The following is an 18,341-nucleotide window of genomic DNA, read 5'->3' as shown; positions in this document are numbered from 1 at the left end:
GCATATCTATAGGTTATTCATGTGTGTCCCTATTGGAAGACCTGCACTTGCAAAATATGTCCTTTCTAGAAAGAGATGTCTCTAGATTACCGTAATTCAGGATTTCTCAGCTTTGGTACTATTAATATTTGGGGCTGATAATGCTTTGATGTAGGGAAATGTCCTGTGCATTGTAGGATGTTTAGCAGCGTCTCTGGCCTCTATCCACTAGATGCCAGTGACATTCCTCTCCCTGAGGTCACGGTCATGGCAGCCAACAATGTCTCCAGACATTGAAAGATGTCCCCTGGGTGAAAAGCCCTCCGTTGACAAACACGGCCAGAATTGGAGTTAAACACAATCTAGAAACTCCACTGCTACAGCTTGGCAAAGAGACAGAGAGAAAGAGCGAGACAGACAGACAGACAGACAGAGAGAGAGAGAGAGAGCGCACGAGAGCGAGACTGTTACTTATTGCTGCATTATCTTTTTATTCTTATTATTAATACCTTCCATTTTTGCATCTCCACTATGTGCTAAGCATTTCACATGCCTTTTTGTAGCCCTCCTATCTCTACAGGTAGACCATTTTTCCTTTATTTATTTATTTTTTATAACAATTAAGGAAGCTAAAGTTCAGTGAGCCTAGGCGTGTCTCTCCAAATACAATGTGCACACACATCACCCGGGTGTATAGGCGCAATTTAGATTGTGTTTCAGGAGGTCTGGGGTGGAGCTGACAGTCTGCATTTCTGACAAGCTCTCTCCCAGGTGAGGTGAAGCCTGCTGGCCCATAGAAACTACACTTTGCTGAAACTGGCCCAACCCCCGCGGCTAGAAAATTGGGGAGTCAGAGTCAGAATTGGGAGCCGAGTCTACTTCTCACCCAGGCTGCAGCCTTCCTCTCTCATCACGCCAGCTTTCCACGCATGTCTGTGCCATGCGGTCAGCCATGCTCTTCTTTGGATGGTCTTGGGCTCTCATATTTCACCTCTACTTTCCTGCTTACCCACAGTGCGGCAGGTCTGGGGAAACACAGAATGAGGGTGGTCAGTCTAAACGAATGAGCACCAGTTGGAAAGTAACTCCATCACTCTCTCCCTTTTCATACATTCATCTGATGAGCTCTTATGACATCACCTTCTAGCTGCCACACAGGGAGGGGACTAGAGCTTGAATTCAAAGTGAAGGAAACATAATCCTTTTCTCTTGAAGTTCATGTTTAATGGGGGTTTCAATGCATAGACAGATCACCACGAATCAGCATCCTAGATGTATCCCTGAAGAGGAACAGAGAAATTACTGGGTCACAGACTGAAACTGACATCATACCATCTCATCTGTGATAAGCCCCAAACCCAGTCCCAACCCCTCTCATTCTGTGGCCATTGCAAATATGGGGCCATCTTTCTGCAATTGGGGTAACTGTTCTTTGAAGGAAGCTAACTGATTCTGCCTGACAAGCTGGAGATGATAATTAAATTTATTCTTGAACAAGATATGTCACCAACAATAGAAAAGATAGAAAATCTCACTTAGAAGGGATCATCATGAAATCATCTACTGATAGCTTTTATACTCATCACATTATGATTTTCCCATACCTATAGTACATCCATGGCTTTGTGAGCTATGGACTGAAAATGTAGGAAAATGGTAGATAATGATTTCAACAATTGAAAATGTTGCCAAGTAACCATGGGAACTAAAGTTGAGAACATGTAAGTTACTGAATATGGTCCTTTTGTAAAATTGTGGAGTAGACCTCGATGCCTCCTAATAAGAAGAGTTCAGGCGTAAGGAATTAATCACAACTACCGGTATGGGCTCTATCTGATGCTACATTATTTGGGATTTCACTGCATCAAACTTTTCTCTTCTGCAACTTTTAGATCATTCTTTCTACTGATACACACCTATTTCTGTATCATGAATTAGCTCGTATGCCATTGACCACCAGAGGAATGATGTCAGTAGAATGTGGAAGGTGCATTGGTTCATATAAATTTTATTTCAGAGATTAATGCCTCATACCAGCGAGTCACAGCCATGGAATACAAAGTACGCGAACATAGTTGAAATCATCCACCACACAGGAAAAAAGAGAAATGTACACAAGCTCCATTCACTCTGTATTCTCTTTCTGGCCCATGGAGCCAGCCATTCACTCACCTGGGACATGCTGATTACTTGTTTCTCCCTGACTTCTGTACATTTTTCTTCATCTCCCAAAACCTTCTATACATCCCCCCCTCCACCAGCAAGCTACCATTCTTTAAGATAATATTCTACACTCATCCCGGCATCCTTTTAAAATGAACACTGTAAATGTCTTTTTCATTTGCTGGTGGGTTTGATATAATTGTATTTATTTGTTATTATTCAGGTTGCAAAGTTCAAAAGGTTTTGAGAAACATGCTCCCAACTATTTTCCCCAAGTCCCGTTATTTTTAAATGACACTTTGGCTGATTACTAAATTTATTTTTCAGGTGTGTCTATATCATGTAATAGCAAAACAAAAACAAAACTCAAGAACAAAAACCTTGTATTCACCCTTAGATCATCCACCAGCTCAAATACCCCTTATCTTCCTATAATAAAACTAACAAAAATCTTCATTTCACCCTGTTTCTCACTGGAACTACAGATCTCTGGCTATCCCTCACTTCACAGCCAAATCTCATGAAATATTCATCTCTAATTGCCATAGTGTCCTCACAACTCCCACGGCTGGCTTTCACGTCCTCCACTGCACTAAAACATCTTCTGTGCTGGTTACCAGTAAGGTTTTCGTAATTAAATTTAACAGACAGAAAACCAGACGCAGTCCACATGCCCCTGGACTCGGGGGGGATGGATACATAGACTGTGGCGCATTCGCATGACGGCAGAAATAAAGCAGAAGGAGAAAGTGATGTATGCGACACTGCGGACCCAACTCACATGCACAATACTGAGTGGGAGAAGCCACATTCAAAGGCTAAATCCTCTGTAACTGCATTTACGTGACAGTCTTGCAAAGACAAAACTGCACGGACAGTGAACAGGTCAACGGTGGCCCCGTGTAGTCTGGGGGGGCAGGAGTGGTTATGGAATCATTCTATATCTTGATGGAGTGGTGTTGTACAACGGTATGTGTTTGTCAATATCACACAACCAAACACTTCGATGAGCTTTTAACAGTATGCAAATTATACCATAATAAAATAAATGAATAACACAGATATATTTTGCTCCTCGCTCAGTGTATTTGAAGCGATGGCTGCCTACGACACTGGTTTTCCTTTCTCTGTGGTCTGTGTGTCCTCATTTTCTCCCTTCTGCCCTGATGGCTCCATTCTGGTCTCTCATAGCTGTCTCTCTTCCATACACCCCTTCCCATCAAGCTGTCCAAACCCTCCGAAATGACACAGTTCTGCGGCATTCTGTTCTGACTCTTTTCTGGCCCTACTCTCCTGTTCACTGGTTTCTTCAGCCTACAGGTTGATGACTCACCCATCTCCCAAGACGTGTCACCTGACCTACGGGCTCACCTATGATGTTATCTTTGGACGTCTCGCCAATACCTGTCCTGTGTGCTGGAAACTTCACCTCCCTACAGTGTCCTCTGGATTGGCAGAAAGCATCCCAATTTCACCCTGAATGCAGGAGAAACTCAGACCTTGTCCTTTGACATCTTTCCCTCCACCTCTCTCCACACTTCTTGACAAATTAACAGCCAGGATTGATTCTACTTTCTACTCTTTGGATGAGCCCTGGAACCTGCTCCCTCCTCTCTGCATGTACTCTGCTGCCTGGGTCCAGATCCCATCCTTCTCTCCGGGGTCCCTGTGCTAACTTCCAGCTCTTCTCTCCCCGTCTCTCATCTTGCTCTTTCCCATCAGCCTCTTATTCGTTGGAATAACATGCACAGAGTCCCTTGGGTGTCTCACTCCTTAACGCTTGATTTCAAGGGCCTCCCAACCCAGTCAGTAGACGCCGAACTCCTCGCAAGTACTTCAGCCAGAAGATGCTGATGAGAACAGCTCTTCAAGTGTTGAGTTAGAAAAAGAATCATTTATTGTTATTAAGTGCTGGAGACTGAGTCTACAAAGATGAATCATATTCTGTGCTGTCCTCAAGGAACCCGGGAAGTAAATACATTTAATAAAACGCTCCTCACCCCTCGCCCTCAGAGGCAGCCTCTGCTACACCAGCACTTTTGAAATAAATGGGTCGGTAAAGAGAGTGTGTGTCGTCGGGAAGTGGTTTGCCTGTCTTTATCTTTGATTTTCCCTGAAGTAAGGCTGTAATTTTGCTGTCTTTTTCAAGTTGAAAAAATCGATGCTGAATTTAAGTCATTCCTCTATGTTGACTCAAACAAACAAACAAAATCACCGTTTATAGTGAGGAATAAACACAAATCAAACGTTCAAGAAGTACACTGGTCAACACTACCCCAAATGTACTTATTTATTCTATTTTTCTCAGCATTACCAAGGTATCATTGACAAATAAAATTGTAAAATATTTATGAAAGAGCACAATGTGAAGATTTGACACACGTATACCTTGAGAAAGGATTTCCCCCACATCCATCACAGAAATATTTACCTTTTTAATTATTTTGGTGACAACATTCAAGTTCTACTCTTCTGTCAAATTTCAGTTATACAGTACCGTGGTGTCAACTATAGTCACCATGTTATATGTTGAATCCACAAAACTTTTTCATCTTACAGCTGAAAAGTTTGTACCCTTTAACCAACCCTTCCCTACTTCCCACACCCCCTGGCCCTGGGCAACCACCATTCTACTCTGTGTTTCTGTGAGTTTAACTTTTTTGGTTTTTAGATTCCACATATAAGTGAGACCCTACAGTATTTGTCTTTCCTTTTCTGGCTTATTTCACTTAGCATAATATCCTCCAAGTCCAACCATGTTGTCACAAATGACAAGATTTCCTTTTATTTAAAGGCTGGATAATATTCCATGGACTATGGTGTATATATATATATATATATATATATATATATATATTTCTATATATATATATATATATATATATATATATATACATCATATTTTTTGATCCTTTCTTCTGTTGATGGACATGTAGGTTGCTTCCATACCATGGCTATTGTGAATAATACTGCAATGAACATGGGGGTGCAGGTGTCTCTTAGAGATATGATTTGTTTCCTTTAGATACAGACCCAGAAGTGGGATTGTTGGATCATATGTTAATTCTATTCCAAATTTTTGATAGGTTAAGAAAATGGAAGGAAGGAGGGATTAAGATAAAGATGGTTAAAGAAAAACAATTATTCGTGACATTTGTTAAAATGGCAAGGCAGACTTTAAGGACTGTCTTGAATATATAGGGACCACTGCAATGGGGTCTTGTAGCAGGGGAGAGAGATTGGCGTCAACTCCAAACACAACAAGGAAAGCTGAGAAGCGGAGTGTTTGGGGGTGGCAGGGGTGGGGTCAGGGGTGGATGGAAAATCACCAAGAGGGTAGGGGAATCCTTTGTAAACAGACCTAATGGGTATCATGCTGAAGGCAGGCAAGGGTGATCAGATAGCACCTGTGGGCTGGCGGGGGTTGGGAGTTGAGGGAAGTGATCAGATACCAAGGGTGGGAGATTCTAGCTTAACCAACTTGACAGATTTTTGCTAAAACTGTGCTCCTGGAGGACCTGCCCAAGGATGGAGCCCAGTCCGATTCAGAGGGGTCTGACTAGAGTTTGGCCAAGAAGAGAATCTTTGTCAAGATTTCCTACATTTGCAAAGCAAAGGTCAGAAAGGTGCATTATGAAATAACAATAATAGCAAACTCTTTCTGCAGCGCTCACAGCACCCCATGTGATGTTTGATGCACGTCATATATATTCCTGAAATTCTCACTGCAGCCATAAAATAGTTCCTTGTCGTATCCCTATTTTACAGCAAAAGAAAATAACCTAGAACGTAAGTCACCTGCCTGAGATCATACATTTAGTAAGGGCAAAACTAACATTACTAACCAGGCAGCCTAACGCCATAGCTTACCTTGTAATCATTGTAATACCTTAAGAAACTGGTCAAAGTGAAAAAAAAAATGAAATTTTAATATTTAATGCCAGGAATCTTATAATTGCAAAAAAATTTTTTTAAAAAGAGAGGAGAATAATGGTTTCTTAAAACCACTTCACAGAGGAAAAGGGTATTATGAACAGAAACAATTCTGTAAAGAGTAATCTTTAAAAAGGACATTTATATTGACAAAAAGAGATCTCTTTGGCGCTTACTAAATACGGACAAAACAGGATGGACACATGAGTGTCCCCAATCTTTGGGCCAACAGTCTCTCCCTTAGAAGGCCTCTTGCCTTAGAATGGAGTGCATTCACGCATAATGACTTCAAAACTTGGAAATCATATTTCAAGGAAACTCACTCCGTTTTTAAACTAAGCACACATAAAATATGGCCACTTCTATTTCCAAAAGTACTTCACTTTGACAGACCTGGCAAAGTATGTGGTATATGAGGTTGTTTGTCAAAAACTCACAAACTGTATCCTAATAATCTTTGTTTTTTTCCCTTTTACCAGAGAAAATATGGGGTGCCATATATCGGAGAATGTTAAATAAGTACCGTCCGGGTTTCTGTTTTTGTTTCCCCATGAGAAAGAGAAAAAGTAGGAATGCTCTTTCTTATGCCAAGTACTTCTTCATTATCTTTCAACACTTAACAAACACACAACAGAACAGAGGCAAGAAGATAATTCTGTACCTTCAGCTTCCAGGGGATCTCATACCAAGTATGGAATGACCTTGGGCCGCTGAATCCAGTTTCTTGAAATGAAAATATATGGAGGAAAATCACTGCAGTACCTTCAGGATGGACCTTCTCTAACTGAGCAGGACCCTATGCGGCCTTCAGAGGACAGACACCCACCCCCGGACACACACACACACACAAACCGTGCCCTCCGCCTGCCTCTAGTGTGTAGAAAAACTTTACCTCCTAGACCTTCCCCGAGTTCCAAAGAATAAATTTAATCGGAGAAGTGAGAAAATGCAGAAGCAAAGGAAAAGTCAGCAAGAGAAAATAACACCAGTGTAGCCATTCAACAAAGTCAAGGACCTTTGGTTCCTCCTCAAGGGCTATAGATCATCTTCTGAGCCACGTCCTTTGAGCTGTTTTGCAGATACTGAAAGCCCCACCAGGCGGAAGAAGTTAACTGTATGCTGCCCACAAGCACGCAGACCCCAGACCGGTTGGAACCAGAGGGCTCATGATGTCAATGGCCTTAAAACTGCCTGTTTTTAAAATTTATCGTATCAGAAATCATATTCAGGTAATATGACTGTGAACGATTTTATGGTAATTAATACTTCAAAAAGGAGAATCAGCAGAGTGATAAACCTTTTCTGTATGTGTTATTTCACTTTCTGTTGCAGTATTTGTATCACTATAGCAACATAATCTGGAGAGTCACCCTTTGCAAGTAAAAGATTCTTCCCAGGGAAAAAAAAAAAAAAAAAATCCGTGTGTGGGCAAAGATTCTAGTAGAACTGTGGATCAGTAATACTGTACCTGGCTTTTTCCCCTGAACTTCTAAATGTTTGTCTAGAGCTTGAACATCAAGAGAGGCATGCTAATAAAACAGGGTAGGAGTATGGTCACTTGTCAGACTCAAAACCATAACTGCACTTGATCAAGAGTCCTTATACCTCATGCTACAAAAAGAAAACAAAATCTCCACTGACTAGAGAGTGGCTGTCCCCACGAGTGTGACAGTGAGTCAGGACAGGAACACACGGAGGCCCTAGAAAAGCCCTCACTGGTCACTTTAAGTGACCACTGCGTGGTGTGACTGTCCGTCAATCTCCTACAGCCCGAGGGGAGAGTATCCACTCACATCTTTGTGTGATTTACCGTCTTGCTTTGAGTCCCTGAATCCCTTGCTTGAGGAACTGCTTTGTGACAAGGAGGGCCAACTGGAAGGTACGTGCGGGGGACCCACCCTTTTCCTGTGTGAAATGTGTCCCTCGGACGGAAGATGGTAGACACGTGGTCTTCCCCGCCGCGATGACTCAGTGGGTTACATTTTCCAAGGTGCGACGTTATCCCTGGACCAGGGTCAGGGTGACAACATCTCTACAGAGACATGAACTAGGGAATGTAACGACGACGGAACTTCTGAGCCTCTTCCTGATACAACTTAAAACCTGAGCTCCATCAAATCACAAACATTTTGCTTGAGCTGCTGGCATTTTAACCTCCAGCTACACGATCTCAGAGAAAGGAAGGTTTTTGCCAAGTAGGTGGAAGTCACCACGGACAGAAGGAAGAGAAAGAACCTTCCACTTCACCTAAGACATTCCCCCTAGCGCTCCTTAGAGCCACAGTGAGACTTCTTATAGGCACAGAGTATGAGCTACAAGTAACAAAATGACCTGGGACAGTCTTTATGGAGAAGACCAGTTTCATGTAGTCTTGGGAATTCACCATTTGCTGGATAGCCAGGAGGCTTCCTTGTGCATCTGAGTTCAGCACTAGCCTGTGCGGGGACTCGGGGCTAATTAGAGAAAGTGTCTCCTCTTATGCAAAGCCTCCTGACTCAAGAGACAACGTGGGCCCCTCGCCAGGCGTGCAGCCCCTCACCCCACCCCCGCTATGCAGCAGGGTCTACAGTGCCCACGTCTGCCCTTTGCTCAGGGCATGGAGCTGAGCATCACGCTGCGTGTGACTTCTGCCCTGGGGTAGCCTGTGACGGTCCTGGTATGCATGGAAGTGCCTTTTCCCTTACGCTGTTTGAAGGTTGCCAGGACACACCACCCCAGAGTCAGCCTCTTTGGCATAGCGATTATGGTGAGCTACAGGCAACCGAGAACCAGCCGACACAGGAAAAGCTCTTTCCATCCCTCTAAGCGCCTCCAAACAGAGTATATAAGCTCCCCCCTTTGGATAGGAGGTTTACGTTGATAAAGAAAATTCCCACTTGTAAATACGTTTCAGACCAGGAAGAGAGGTGCTCCTGGAGACGTTGCTTGCCCCTGAGAGGCTCCAATCTGCATAGGAGACCCGACCTTGTTTATCATACGTGCCCTCCCCTCCCCCGCCCAGAGCCTGCCTACCAGAAGATCAAACCCCTTTTTCTCAGTTTAGCCTAAAATGCTGTAAAGTCCTCAATCATCTTGCCGCTTCCTCAACCCGTGCTCCTCGTTGTGAAACACCAGTGCGTTAAAACTGGGGTTTTTTCCCTCTTGTTAATCTGTCTTTATCAGTTTGATTCACAGCCATTGAAACTAGGGTGGAAGGAAAAAAGATCTGTCCTCCCCTACATGTTCAAAAAAAGCATCCTTTAAGAAGAGAGAGAAAAGGGACTGTACGTGTATGTGTATATGCACGTGTATGTGTGCATGTGTGTGCGCGCGCGTGTGTGCATGTGTGTGTGCGTGTGCATGTGTGCGCGCGTGTGTATGTGTGCATGTGTGTGCGTGTGCATGTGTGTGCGTGTGTATGTGTGCATGTGTGTGCGTGTGTATGTGTGCATGTGTGTGCATGTGCATGTGTGTGCGCGTGTGTATGTGTGCGTGTGTGTGCGTGTGTATGTGCGTGTATGTGTGTGTGTGTGCAAGTGTGCATGCTTCACTGTTGTCCCCAGGCTCTCTGTATTACTCAGAAGCTCTCCTGCTCTGTGCTTAGATCCTGTCTGTGATGGCGAATGTCTTTATTGGGAAGGAACCACCTGCTCCGTGGACCTATTTTGGTCCCGTTGGCTGAGCCAGCACTTCTGTATTAACTGTGTAGTTCCCACCTTCCCTCTCACCTCCTCAGCAGGAGAGACACTGCTGGACAAAATCCATCATGAACACGTCCAAGCCTAAAATGTGTTCTTACACCATGAGAACGGACTTACGTGTGTCCAAGCATAAAATGTGTTCTTATACCATGAACACGGATTTAGGCGTCAGTGCGTTAGTGAACTACTTCTATACAGAAACACATTACACCCAACTGACCATGCTTTTACCCTGTCTGCTTCCCTTTCTGAAAACAACAGGCAGATACCTCTCCGTTACACAGTTAGGGAATGGAACTCACCTCCAAAATAGACCTAAGCCTTTTCAACTGGGAAACAACTCTTGTTATACTGCAGCAGAAGGGGAGCCAACGTACAAGTAATTGGTACAAGATACACAACAGTTTTTTACAAAGTGATCTGATCAGAAACAGTAGCCACATACTGGCTGTAGGTCTTAGTGGGCAACTGCAGAGAAGATTAGTTTAGAGCTTAAAACACTGACTCTTCACTGAGATCATCTAATTGGTTCAGATTCCCTCCCCACCCCGCTTCCCCATCTTTCTCTTTTATGTTCATCCTCAGGTGTAGGTGGACCCAGCGCTAACCGAAGAAGCTTCCAGCTCCTACGCAATCCACCCCACCCCCACTGTACGCCACTGCTGTTCAGATTCCCACACTTTAGTTATCTTTGCCTTTCAGGTACATGGGAAGGGACTGCAGGAGCTCAGCCTCCCTGAAATGTGCCACTTTTGCGTGGGGATTATTTTGTGCCAGAGGCAATCAAGGCCCTGCAGGTTCAAGGGAAACTACTACCCCTCCCTAACTACTTAGAATAATTTAAATGGTTTATTTTTTCCCCCAAAGAGTTATTCCCAGAGATAAATGTTAGCTAAGCAACCCCATCTACCTGGCAGGGCAAACATCTAATTACCCAACATCCACTCTGCTTCTTCTCATCCTGTGACTGGCCCTCCTGTCTTTGGAAGGGCAGACCCCATCCCATTCCTTCACCCACGGCGGTGCACAGACCTCCTTCGACCCATCTGTCTCTGAGCCTCTCGGGAATGTGGGGTCTCTGAATCTCATGTGAGTGGGAGTATGTACACAGTTAAATTTGACTTTCCCCTGTCCATCTGTCTCATGTCCATTTAATTCTTAGACCGGTCAGAAGAACCTAGAAGGGTAAAATTTTCTTCCTCCCCGACAGGACTCGATAAATATTTTCTTCAATTCACCTAACCTTTGTTAAGTATCACCTTGAACGACTGTTTCCAAACTCTGTCCCGGAAGAAGTAATGCTTTATTCACAAGAGCTCACTGTTGATGAGATTATCCAATTATTATTCTTCCCCTGAAAGAAAGAAAAAACGGGGATCCCTGGGCAGCTGGTGGGGTGGGTGTGGGTGTGTGTGTGTGTGTGTGTGTGTGTGTGTGTTTTTTCGAGAGAGAGAGAGAGAGAGAGAGAGAGAGAGAAGGGAGGAGGGGAGAAGGAAGCAGGTGCTAATTTGACGGAAGCTGAATGCAGAAAGAAAAGATGGCAAACACATAAGCCCCCACTATAATTTTTCCTGGTGGTAGAACTGGTTGTTCTGGAATGTGAGGCTGGGGTCAGGAATATCCACTTCTCCCTCTCAAGTCAGCCCATCTGATGCTGCTGGCCACGTCTGACAGAGGAATGACCCACACCCTGGTACTGACCTAGCTAGTCCTACCTTGGGGCACCCTGGTCATGTCTGTCCAGTTTCATCCAACACTTTCTGTCAAGTGCTCCTTTTTGGACTTAAATTGCTGGAGTAATTCACACATTATAGCTCTGATTCCTCCACATGTTACCTAAGAAAAGAGACTATTCCACCCACCACCCCCCAACACACATACACAGAGTACAGGCAGAGTCTACACTCTGCAGAGCAAACATGGTGCGCAATTTAGGCTAGGAAAAGATCTCCAAACTTTCACAAGTTTTCATTGCTGTTTGTTTGCTTTCATATGTCAGTTCTCCAACAAGATAAATGAGGGCTGGTGGTGGGGCTTGAAACTGGTGGTCCTTAACTGGGGATGATTATGCCCCCTTCCCCCTGGGACATCTGGCAATTCCTGGACACATAACTTGATGGGAAAGGGGTACTACTGGCATCTAGTAAGTAGAGACCAGGGTTGCTATGAAACACCCCACAGAGCACAGAACAGTCCCTCAACAACCAAGAATGATCCAGCCCCAAATGTCAGCAGTGCCACGGGTAAAAAAAACCATGCCCTATGTCTATATATGGAAAACTCACCAGTATCAACTGGGCACAGGTAGCAGGACACCAGTGCTTGAGAAAGAAGCAATCACCGTATCCCTGAAACCTCAGCTATCCATTTTACTAGCACACATCAGATATTTCACAGTGGAATGAAATCCATTCTGTTACTTCCTAACTCCCATGACTTCAATGCTCTATTTTTTTTTAATAGATCTTTATTGGAGTATAATTGCTTCACAATACTGTGTTAGACGTCAAACTATACTACAAAGCTACAGTAATGAAGACAGTACGGTACTGGCACAAAAACAGAAATATAGATCAATGGTACAGGATAGAAAGCCCAGAGATAAACCCACACACATATGGTCACCTTATCTTTGATAACGGAGCCAAGGATATACAATGGAGAAAAGACAGGCCCTTCAGTAAGTGGTGCTGGGAAAACTGGACAGCTACATGTAAAAGAATGAAATTAGAACACTCCCTAACACCATACACAAAAATAAACTCCATAAGACCTAAATGTAAGACCAGACACTATAAAACTCTTAGAGGAAAACACTCTTTGACATAAAGCACGGAAGATCTTTTTTGACCCACCTCCTAGAGTAATGAAAATAAAAACAAAAATAAACAAATGGGACCTAATTAAACGTCACTGCTCTATTCATAGACCGTTGACCCCAAGACAGTGAATCAGAGAAAACCCCTATAGAAATGTCAGATGGCAACATTCTATGATGGCTTATGGAAATATGGGTATCATCTCCTAGAGAGGAAAGTGGCCTCACCTACCACAGACCTTAAGAAATGTTCATATCTTCTGACACAGCCAGTGTATCTCTACGAATTACATTCATTCTAACACTTAATTACATTTAACTTTCTGTAAACTGTCAGGCCTGACCGAGTAACAAGTTTTCTAAAACGCCTTCCAGGGTGAACATTCTATCATTAATACCCAGGAATGTGAGTTTATATAGCTCTAGAGGAAACAAAAGATCTTTAAGGGGTGAATGTAGACATTCTTAATGGTCTCCTCCCGACACAAGACAGAACAGTGTCAGTTTGGAGTCTGTATGTTGGTTTGTTTGGTTGATTGATGGGTTAGCTATACTTTAAAAAGTCAAGAGCCTGTTTCTTTAAGACTTCAAAACGATGGAGGTGTGGACCTCAGACATTTATCTTCCCACTCCCCATCGACAGGACTGTTCTCTTCCAAATCTCTTGAATGATTTCCCAGCCTCTGTCTCCTTCCCAACCTCTGTCTCTGATCAGCTCTATTTAGCTGACTCATTTGACTACTCTCCTAGCCACTATATCTCAACACCAAATTTCCTTCCTCAGTGGGAAAAACAAACATTTACAAAGAAGTAGGTGTCCGGCAACAGGAAAGCTACAGGAGCGAGTTTGGGTCAGCTTCCACACAGACCACAGACCACTCAGAACACACACTCCGCCCCTGCACCCAGACTCAGCTGTTTGCAATCCACAGGCATTGTACTGAGCCTGCGCTCTAGAGCCCGCGAGCCAGAACTACTGAAGCCCGCGCGCCTAGAGCCCGTGCTCGGCAACAAGAGACGCCACCGCAATGAGAAGCCTGCGCACCGAAACGAAGAGTAGCCCCCGCTCGCCGCAACTAGAGAAAGCTCGTCTGCAGCAACAAAGACCCAACGCAGCCAAAAATAAATAATATAAATTAATTTTTTTTAAAAGATTTTTTAAAAATTTAAAAATTTAAAAATGCATCTATACATCAATGTGAAGGTATTTGCATTCACTGCCACAGAGCTGAGTGACATTTTTCTTGTTGTGCCATGTTACGTTTTGTTCTATTTGAAGTTTGTTTTCTGCTACTACTACTACTACTACTAATGTATAGCTTCACTGCTTGGTCCTATAGAAGAGTAGGCATGGACGAGGTTCAGAAGTACTGACCAAAGGAGTCCCCGTTTCTACTACAGAGAACAATTTCCCTTGTCTTGGAAGATACAAGAAAAAAGCACTTCAAGTGATACAGAAAAGGTAAGGATTGAGGGGACAGTGTCTTCAGGAAGAACTGATAGGCATGAAGGGTACAGAATGCACTTTTTTTTTTGAGTAAGACTGTCACTTTATTTTTTTTATATTTTTTAAATTAATTTTTATTGGATTATAGTTGCTTTACAATGTTGTCTTAGTTTCTGCTGTACAGCAAAGTGACTAAGTAATACGTACACAGAATGCACTTACTGATAAAGGAATTGGACAAGGCTGTTTTCCTAACATGATAATCGGGACCCAGGAAGTCTTTGTCTTTTTTTTTTTTTTTTTTTAATCAGCCTTCCTTCACTTGGGGGCAAGGACAGTGAAATGACCTAAACATGAGTCCCACTTCAAATGGCGCTGTGGGCTATAAGTCACTTGAGCTGTTGGTCTGACGGAAAAGTGCTGAGGATTTCCTGTGCAGGCTGAATCCAGGGAGAGGATTAAGGAGAATCCAGGCTGATCATCTCAAGTCCATCCTAAATGACCCCTTTTCTGCAACGATGCCCCCTCGTGTCTGTAGCGGGTGGTTCAGAGCCCTTGCCATTACACTCCCAGGGCACTCCACACCCACTGCTGTCAGGTGTGACACTTCAGTACTGGTCATTTAGAAAAGCATCTTCCCCACAAACGTGAGAACCACAGAGACAGTGGCAGGACCTTCCTCACTTGTACATCCTTCATATCCAGCTCTTATTAGTTGCTCAACAAACCTCATTAAATCCAAGAGTGATTGAACATATGAATGAGAGTAGAGCTCACATTGTTACCATATACTTGGCAGGGTTCTAAGCCCTATCAGCAAGAAGGAGGGTAATTCAACCTGGACCGCCCAACTAGGAAGCATTGGAGCCTGTGCATAAACTCAGGACGTCTTAGAGGCGTTTGCTAAAGACACCGCAATAACAGTTCAAGACTAACTATTATGGATGGAAATAATCCAAGTGTACATTGATGGGTGAATGGATAAAGAAAATGTGGTACACACACACACACACACACACACACACACACACACACACACACACAGAGGAATATTATTCAGCCATGAGAAAGACGAAATACTCCCATTTGTGACAATATGTGAGGTGACAGATGTTAACTATATTTATTATGGTGACCTTTCACAATAAATACAAATACTGAGTCATTATGTTCTACACCTGAAACTAATATAATGTTATAGATCAATTATATATCAATAAAAAAGCAGCTTTTTTTTTTTAAGTTTGAGACTCATGTTTTTTCCCATGTGTACAACTGATAAAATATCTCACACACTTAACAATTATGGAAAGCTCCTAAGAACAGAGCAATTGACACTCGGAAGCTGTATGTAAATCAAAATAATCCACAGCATTAAACAAACCCTACCAGGTGTCAGCAAACAAGTATATGGGCCCTCTTATTATGCAATCACCAAATAAAACACAAGACATAAGCTATTACAGCAAGGAGTCCAAGGCAGACGATTCTATGTCTAGGCAGCTAGGAGAAGGGAATTTAAAGCATGTCACATGGTCATGAATGCTCAAATTCTAAGGACTAGATTCTGTAAGAACCGGCAGTTAAAATTCACAGAGTGAGCTGAGTGAGCCTTCATCTGCGTGTCGGACGACAAGGCTCAGAGAAGGCACCCAGCTCCATCACCAGCGCCCAAGTGGTCCAGTCGGGAAAGAAGCCTGGTGGGGAACAGGAAGCCCTTCCTTTAAGAGAAGCCTGATGCAAAAGCCAGCAACGTAGCCTGTGAATTTAAGCATTCTGAACAAGAGTAAAGAAAGACCTACAATTCGCTAGTTCTTAATCGCTCCACTTATTCAATTATTTATTCATGTATACCTTTATTCACTCTTTCTGCAAATGATTATTGATCACCAGGTAGAGCAGCGCTTCTCAAACTTTGATGAGCATACAAGTCACCCAAGGATCTCATTAGAATGCAGGTCTGACTCAGGAGGTCTGGGGCAGGGCGTGAGATTCTGCACTTCTCACAGCCTCCTGCGTGATGCAGACATTTCTGGTCTGTGGACAACCCTGTCCCAGGCACAGGAGATACTAAGAGGAAGAGGTCACAGTCCTTCTGGTTCAAGGACGGCCTCTACTAGACTAGGAAAAAAAAAAGAAAATCAGTGAGGTTTTCCTCAAAAGTTCTCACACTCTCCACCTGACTAGGGAGACTCAGCAAAAAAGTATATCCTTTTTGTTCTCTCATATTGTATGATATTATGCTATATTCTATCATAACGTATATATGCACACGTACCCACGTGGTTGCAGAGGAAAATTATCCTTTAATCCAATCTGGTTTGGAATGTGTTAGGAGGGCCTCCTCCCTCCCTCCCAACAGTCTATTCTCTGAACAGCACCACTGTATGAGTATCTAGGAGTGTGTGTGTGTGTGTGTGTGTGTGTGTGTGTGTGTGTGTGTGTGTGTGTGTGTGTGTGTGTGTGTGTGTGAGAGAGAGAGAGAGACAGAGAGACAGAGAGACAGAGAGAGACAGAGAGAGAGATTTATCCTAGCTCAGGATGGACAGGAATAGTCAAGGTGCCTGGAAACAGCCTCTTCTGGCTCCCATGGTCTCCTGGGCAGTGCATTCTGAATATCTGCCAGGTCCCTACTGCCCTGCTGGCATTCTCCAAGGAAACGTGGAGAGCTGGTCACTCCAGCCCCAGCCAGGATCTGGTAGTCCTCTCCAGCTGGCTTGGCCTCAATTTACCCTTCCTGGTACTATGGACCCTGTCCTCCCTCTGGCCCCTTCGCCAGGAAGGCTAGCCCCGTCTTTGCAAGTGTGTTGGGGGAAGGAGTGATCACAGCCCTCACCACAGGGACACCCACGAAAGCCCAAAGATAATCAGTCCGGCTCTCTTCCTCCTGTAAGAGAGGAAGAAAACATTTCCGCTACCCTTTTAGGTTCAGTAGCTGGCACATGCAAATTAAGCCAACAAAACCCAAATTAACAAAAGGAAATGTATACAGATTTTATTGATGTTAGTAATTTTACCTGTATGCGGAGCTTCACAGAAAAGAAATGAAAACCCCAAAGAGTGAGTTAGACCCAGGAGCTTTTATATGTGTGTATATATATATCTTGTTTGTTTTGGCCGCACTGTGCAGCATGCGGGATCTTAGTTCCCCAACCAGGGATCGAACCTGTACCCCCTGCAGTGGAAGCATGGAGTCCTAACCACTGGACTACCAGGGAAGTCCATATCTACCTACCTACCTACCTACCTACCTATCTATCTATCTATCTGTCTATCTATCTATCATCTATCTATCTATATATATATATCTATATATATATCATTTTAACCAAGGACGATAAACTGTGAATAAGTGACTAGATACTGAAAGAAGAGTTTTAACTTCTAGGGGTGGTAATACATGGGAAGGTAAATATCTGAGGGAAACTTAAGGGTTGTTTAGTAAGGTTTGTTATACAGAATCAAGCTGGTACCCTCTGCAGTAATGAGTCATCTCCCAGGATTAAGAGTTGTTTTCTTCATCTGGGAGAAGAGTTTTACAAAGGAAAATGTGTTACCCTTATAAAGATAATGTATGGCCTGCTTTTGGGCAGAAAGGAAGACGGCAGATTTCCTCCTGTGTCTACTGTTTTTTGTTTTTGTTTTTGTTTTGTTTTTATTTTGTTTTTGGCTTGGAGCGCGGCATGTGGGATCTTAGTTCCCTGACCAAGGACCACAGGACTGCCAGGGACATCCTGTGTCTACTGTTCTTAACTGCCTTCAGCTCCAAATAATCCTTATGCCAATGTGGCATGTTTTGGGGCGGCATAGTCTGATCCTCTTCGTTTGCAATGTTGGAAGCTGAATATGATTAACTCTTTTTTTCTTACTATTCTCTGGTAAGAAACACGCTCTTCTTCAGCCCAAAATATCTTCGTCTGGCATTTTGTGGGTGTGACTAAGGACCTCCAGCTCTTGAAAGTTTCAGGCACCAGAGGTCAGCTTAGCTTCCCCCATTATGTACACAGCCATCACCCAGAAAAATTCCTAACCGTTTCAAATTTAAAGTAGCTGTACTCGCGCTCATTTGCTCGGAGGCTGTCTTTTCCTCCAGACCGTATGTGCTGGGAGACTGAAGACGAACGTCCAGCCCTAGCAGGCTCCGTGACCCAAGAGGCACGTCTGTGGGTTACGTATCACAGTGATGGGTGACATCTGTCAAATGCTCACCACGTCCTCGTCCACGCCGCCTTCTAGGCACTTGATCTGTGTTAATTTATTTAATCCTCCCAACAACTGACAAAGTGAAATGAGGTCTGGCACCATCTGCATTTGAGAGTTG

The 18,341-nt window shown here is 43.6% G+C and overlaps 1 protein-coding gene across 1 annotated transcript in view; it reads right to left on the bottom strand.

The window, feature by feature from the left end:
- LOC309653433 (steryl-sulfatase-like) overlaps nucleotides 1–18,341 on the bottom strand; it is a gene marked incomplete at its 3' end in the record, with an annotated part of 633,880 nt that overhangs the window by 189,087 nt on the left and 426,452 nt on the right. The window contains exon 12 of the transcript XR_014259158.1: nucleotides 866–1,004. The remainder of the gene's footprint in view (nucleotides 1–865; nucleotides 1,005–18,341) is intronic.

This window comes from Balaenoptera physalus (genome assembly GCF_965194825.1).
Source record: "Balaenoptera physalus genome assembly, chromosome: Y".
Classification (NCBI taxonomy): domain Eukaryota; kingdom Metazoa; phylum Chordata; class Mammalia; order Artiodactyla; family Balaenopteridae; genus Balaenoptera; species Balaenoptera physalus.
Note: the sequence above shows the minus strand (reverse complement) of the source record. Positions and strands in the feature narration are given on the sequence as shown.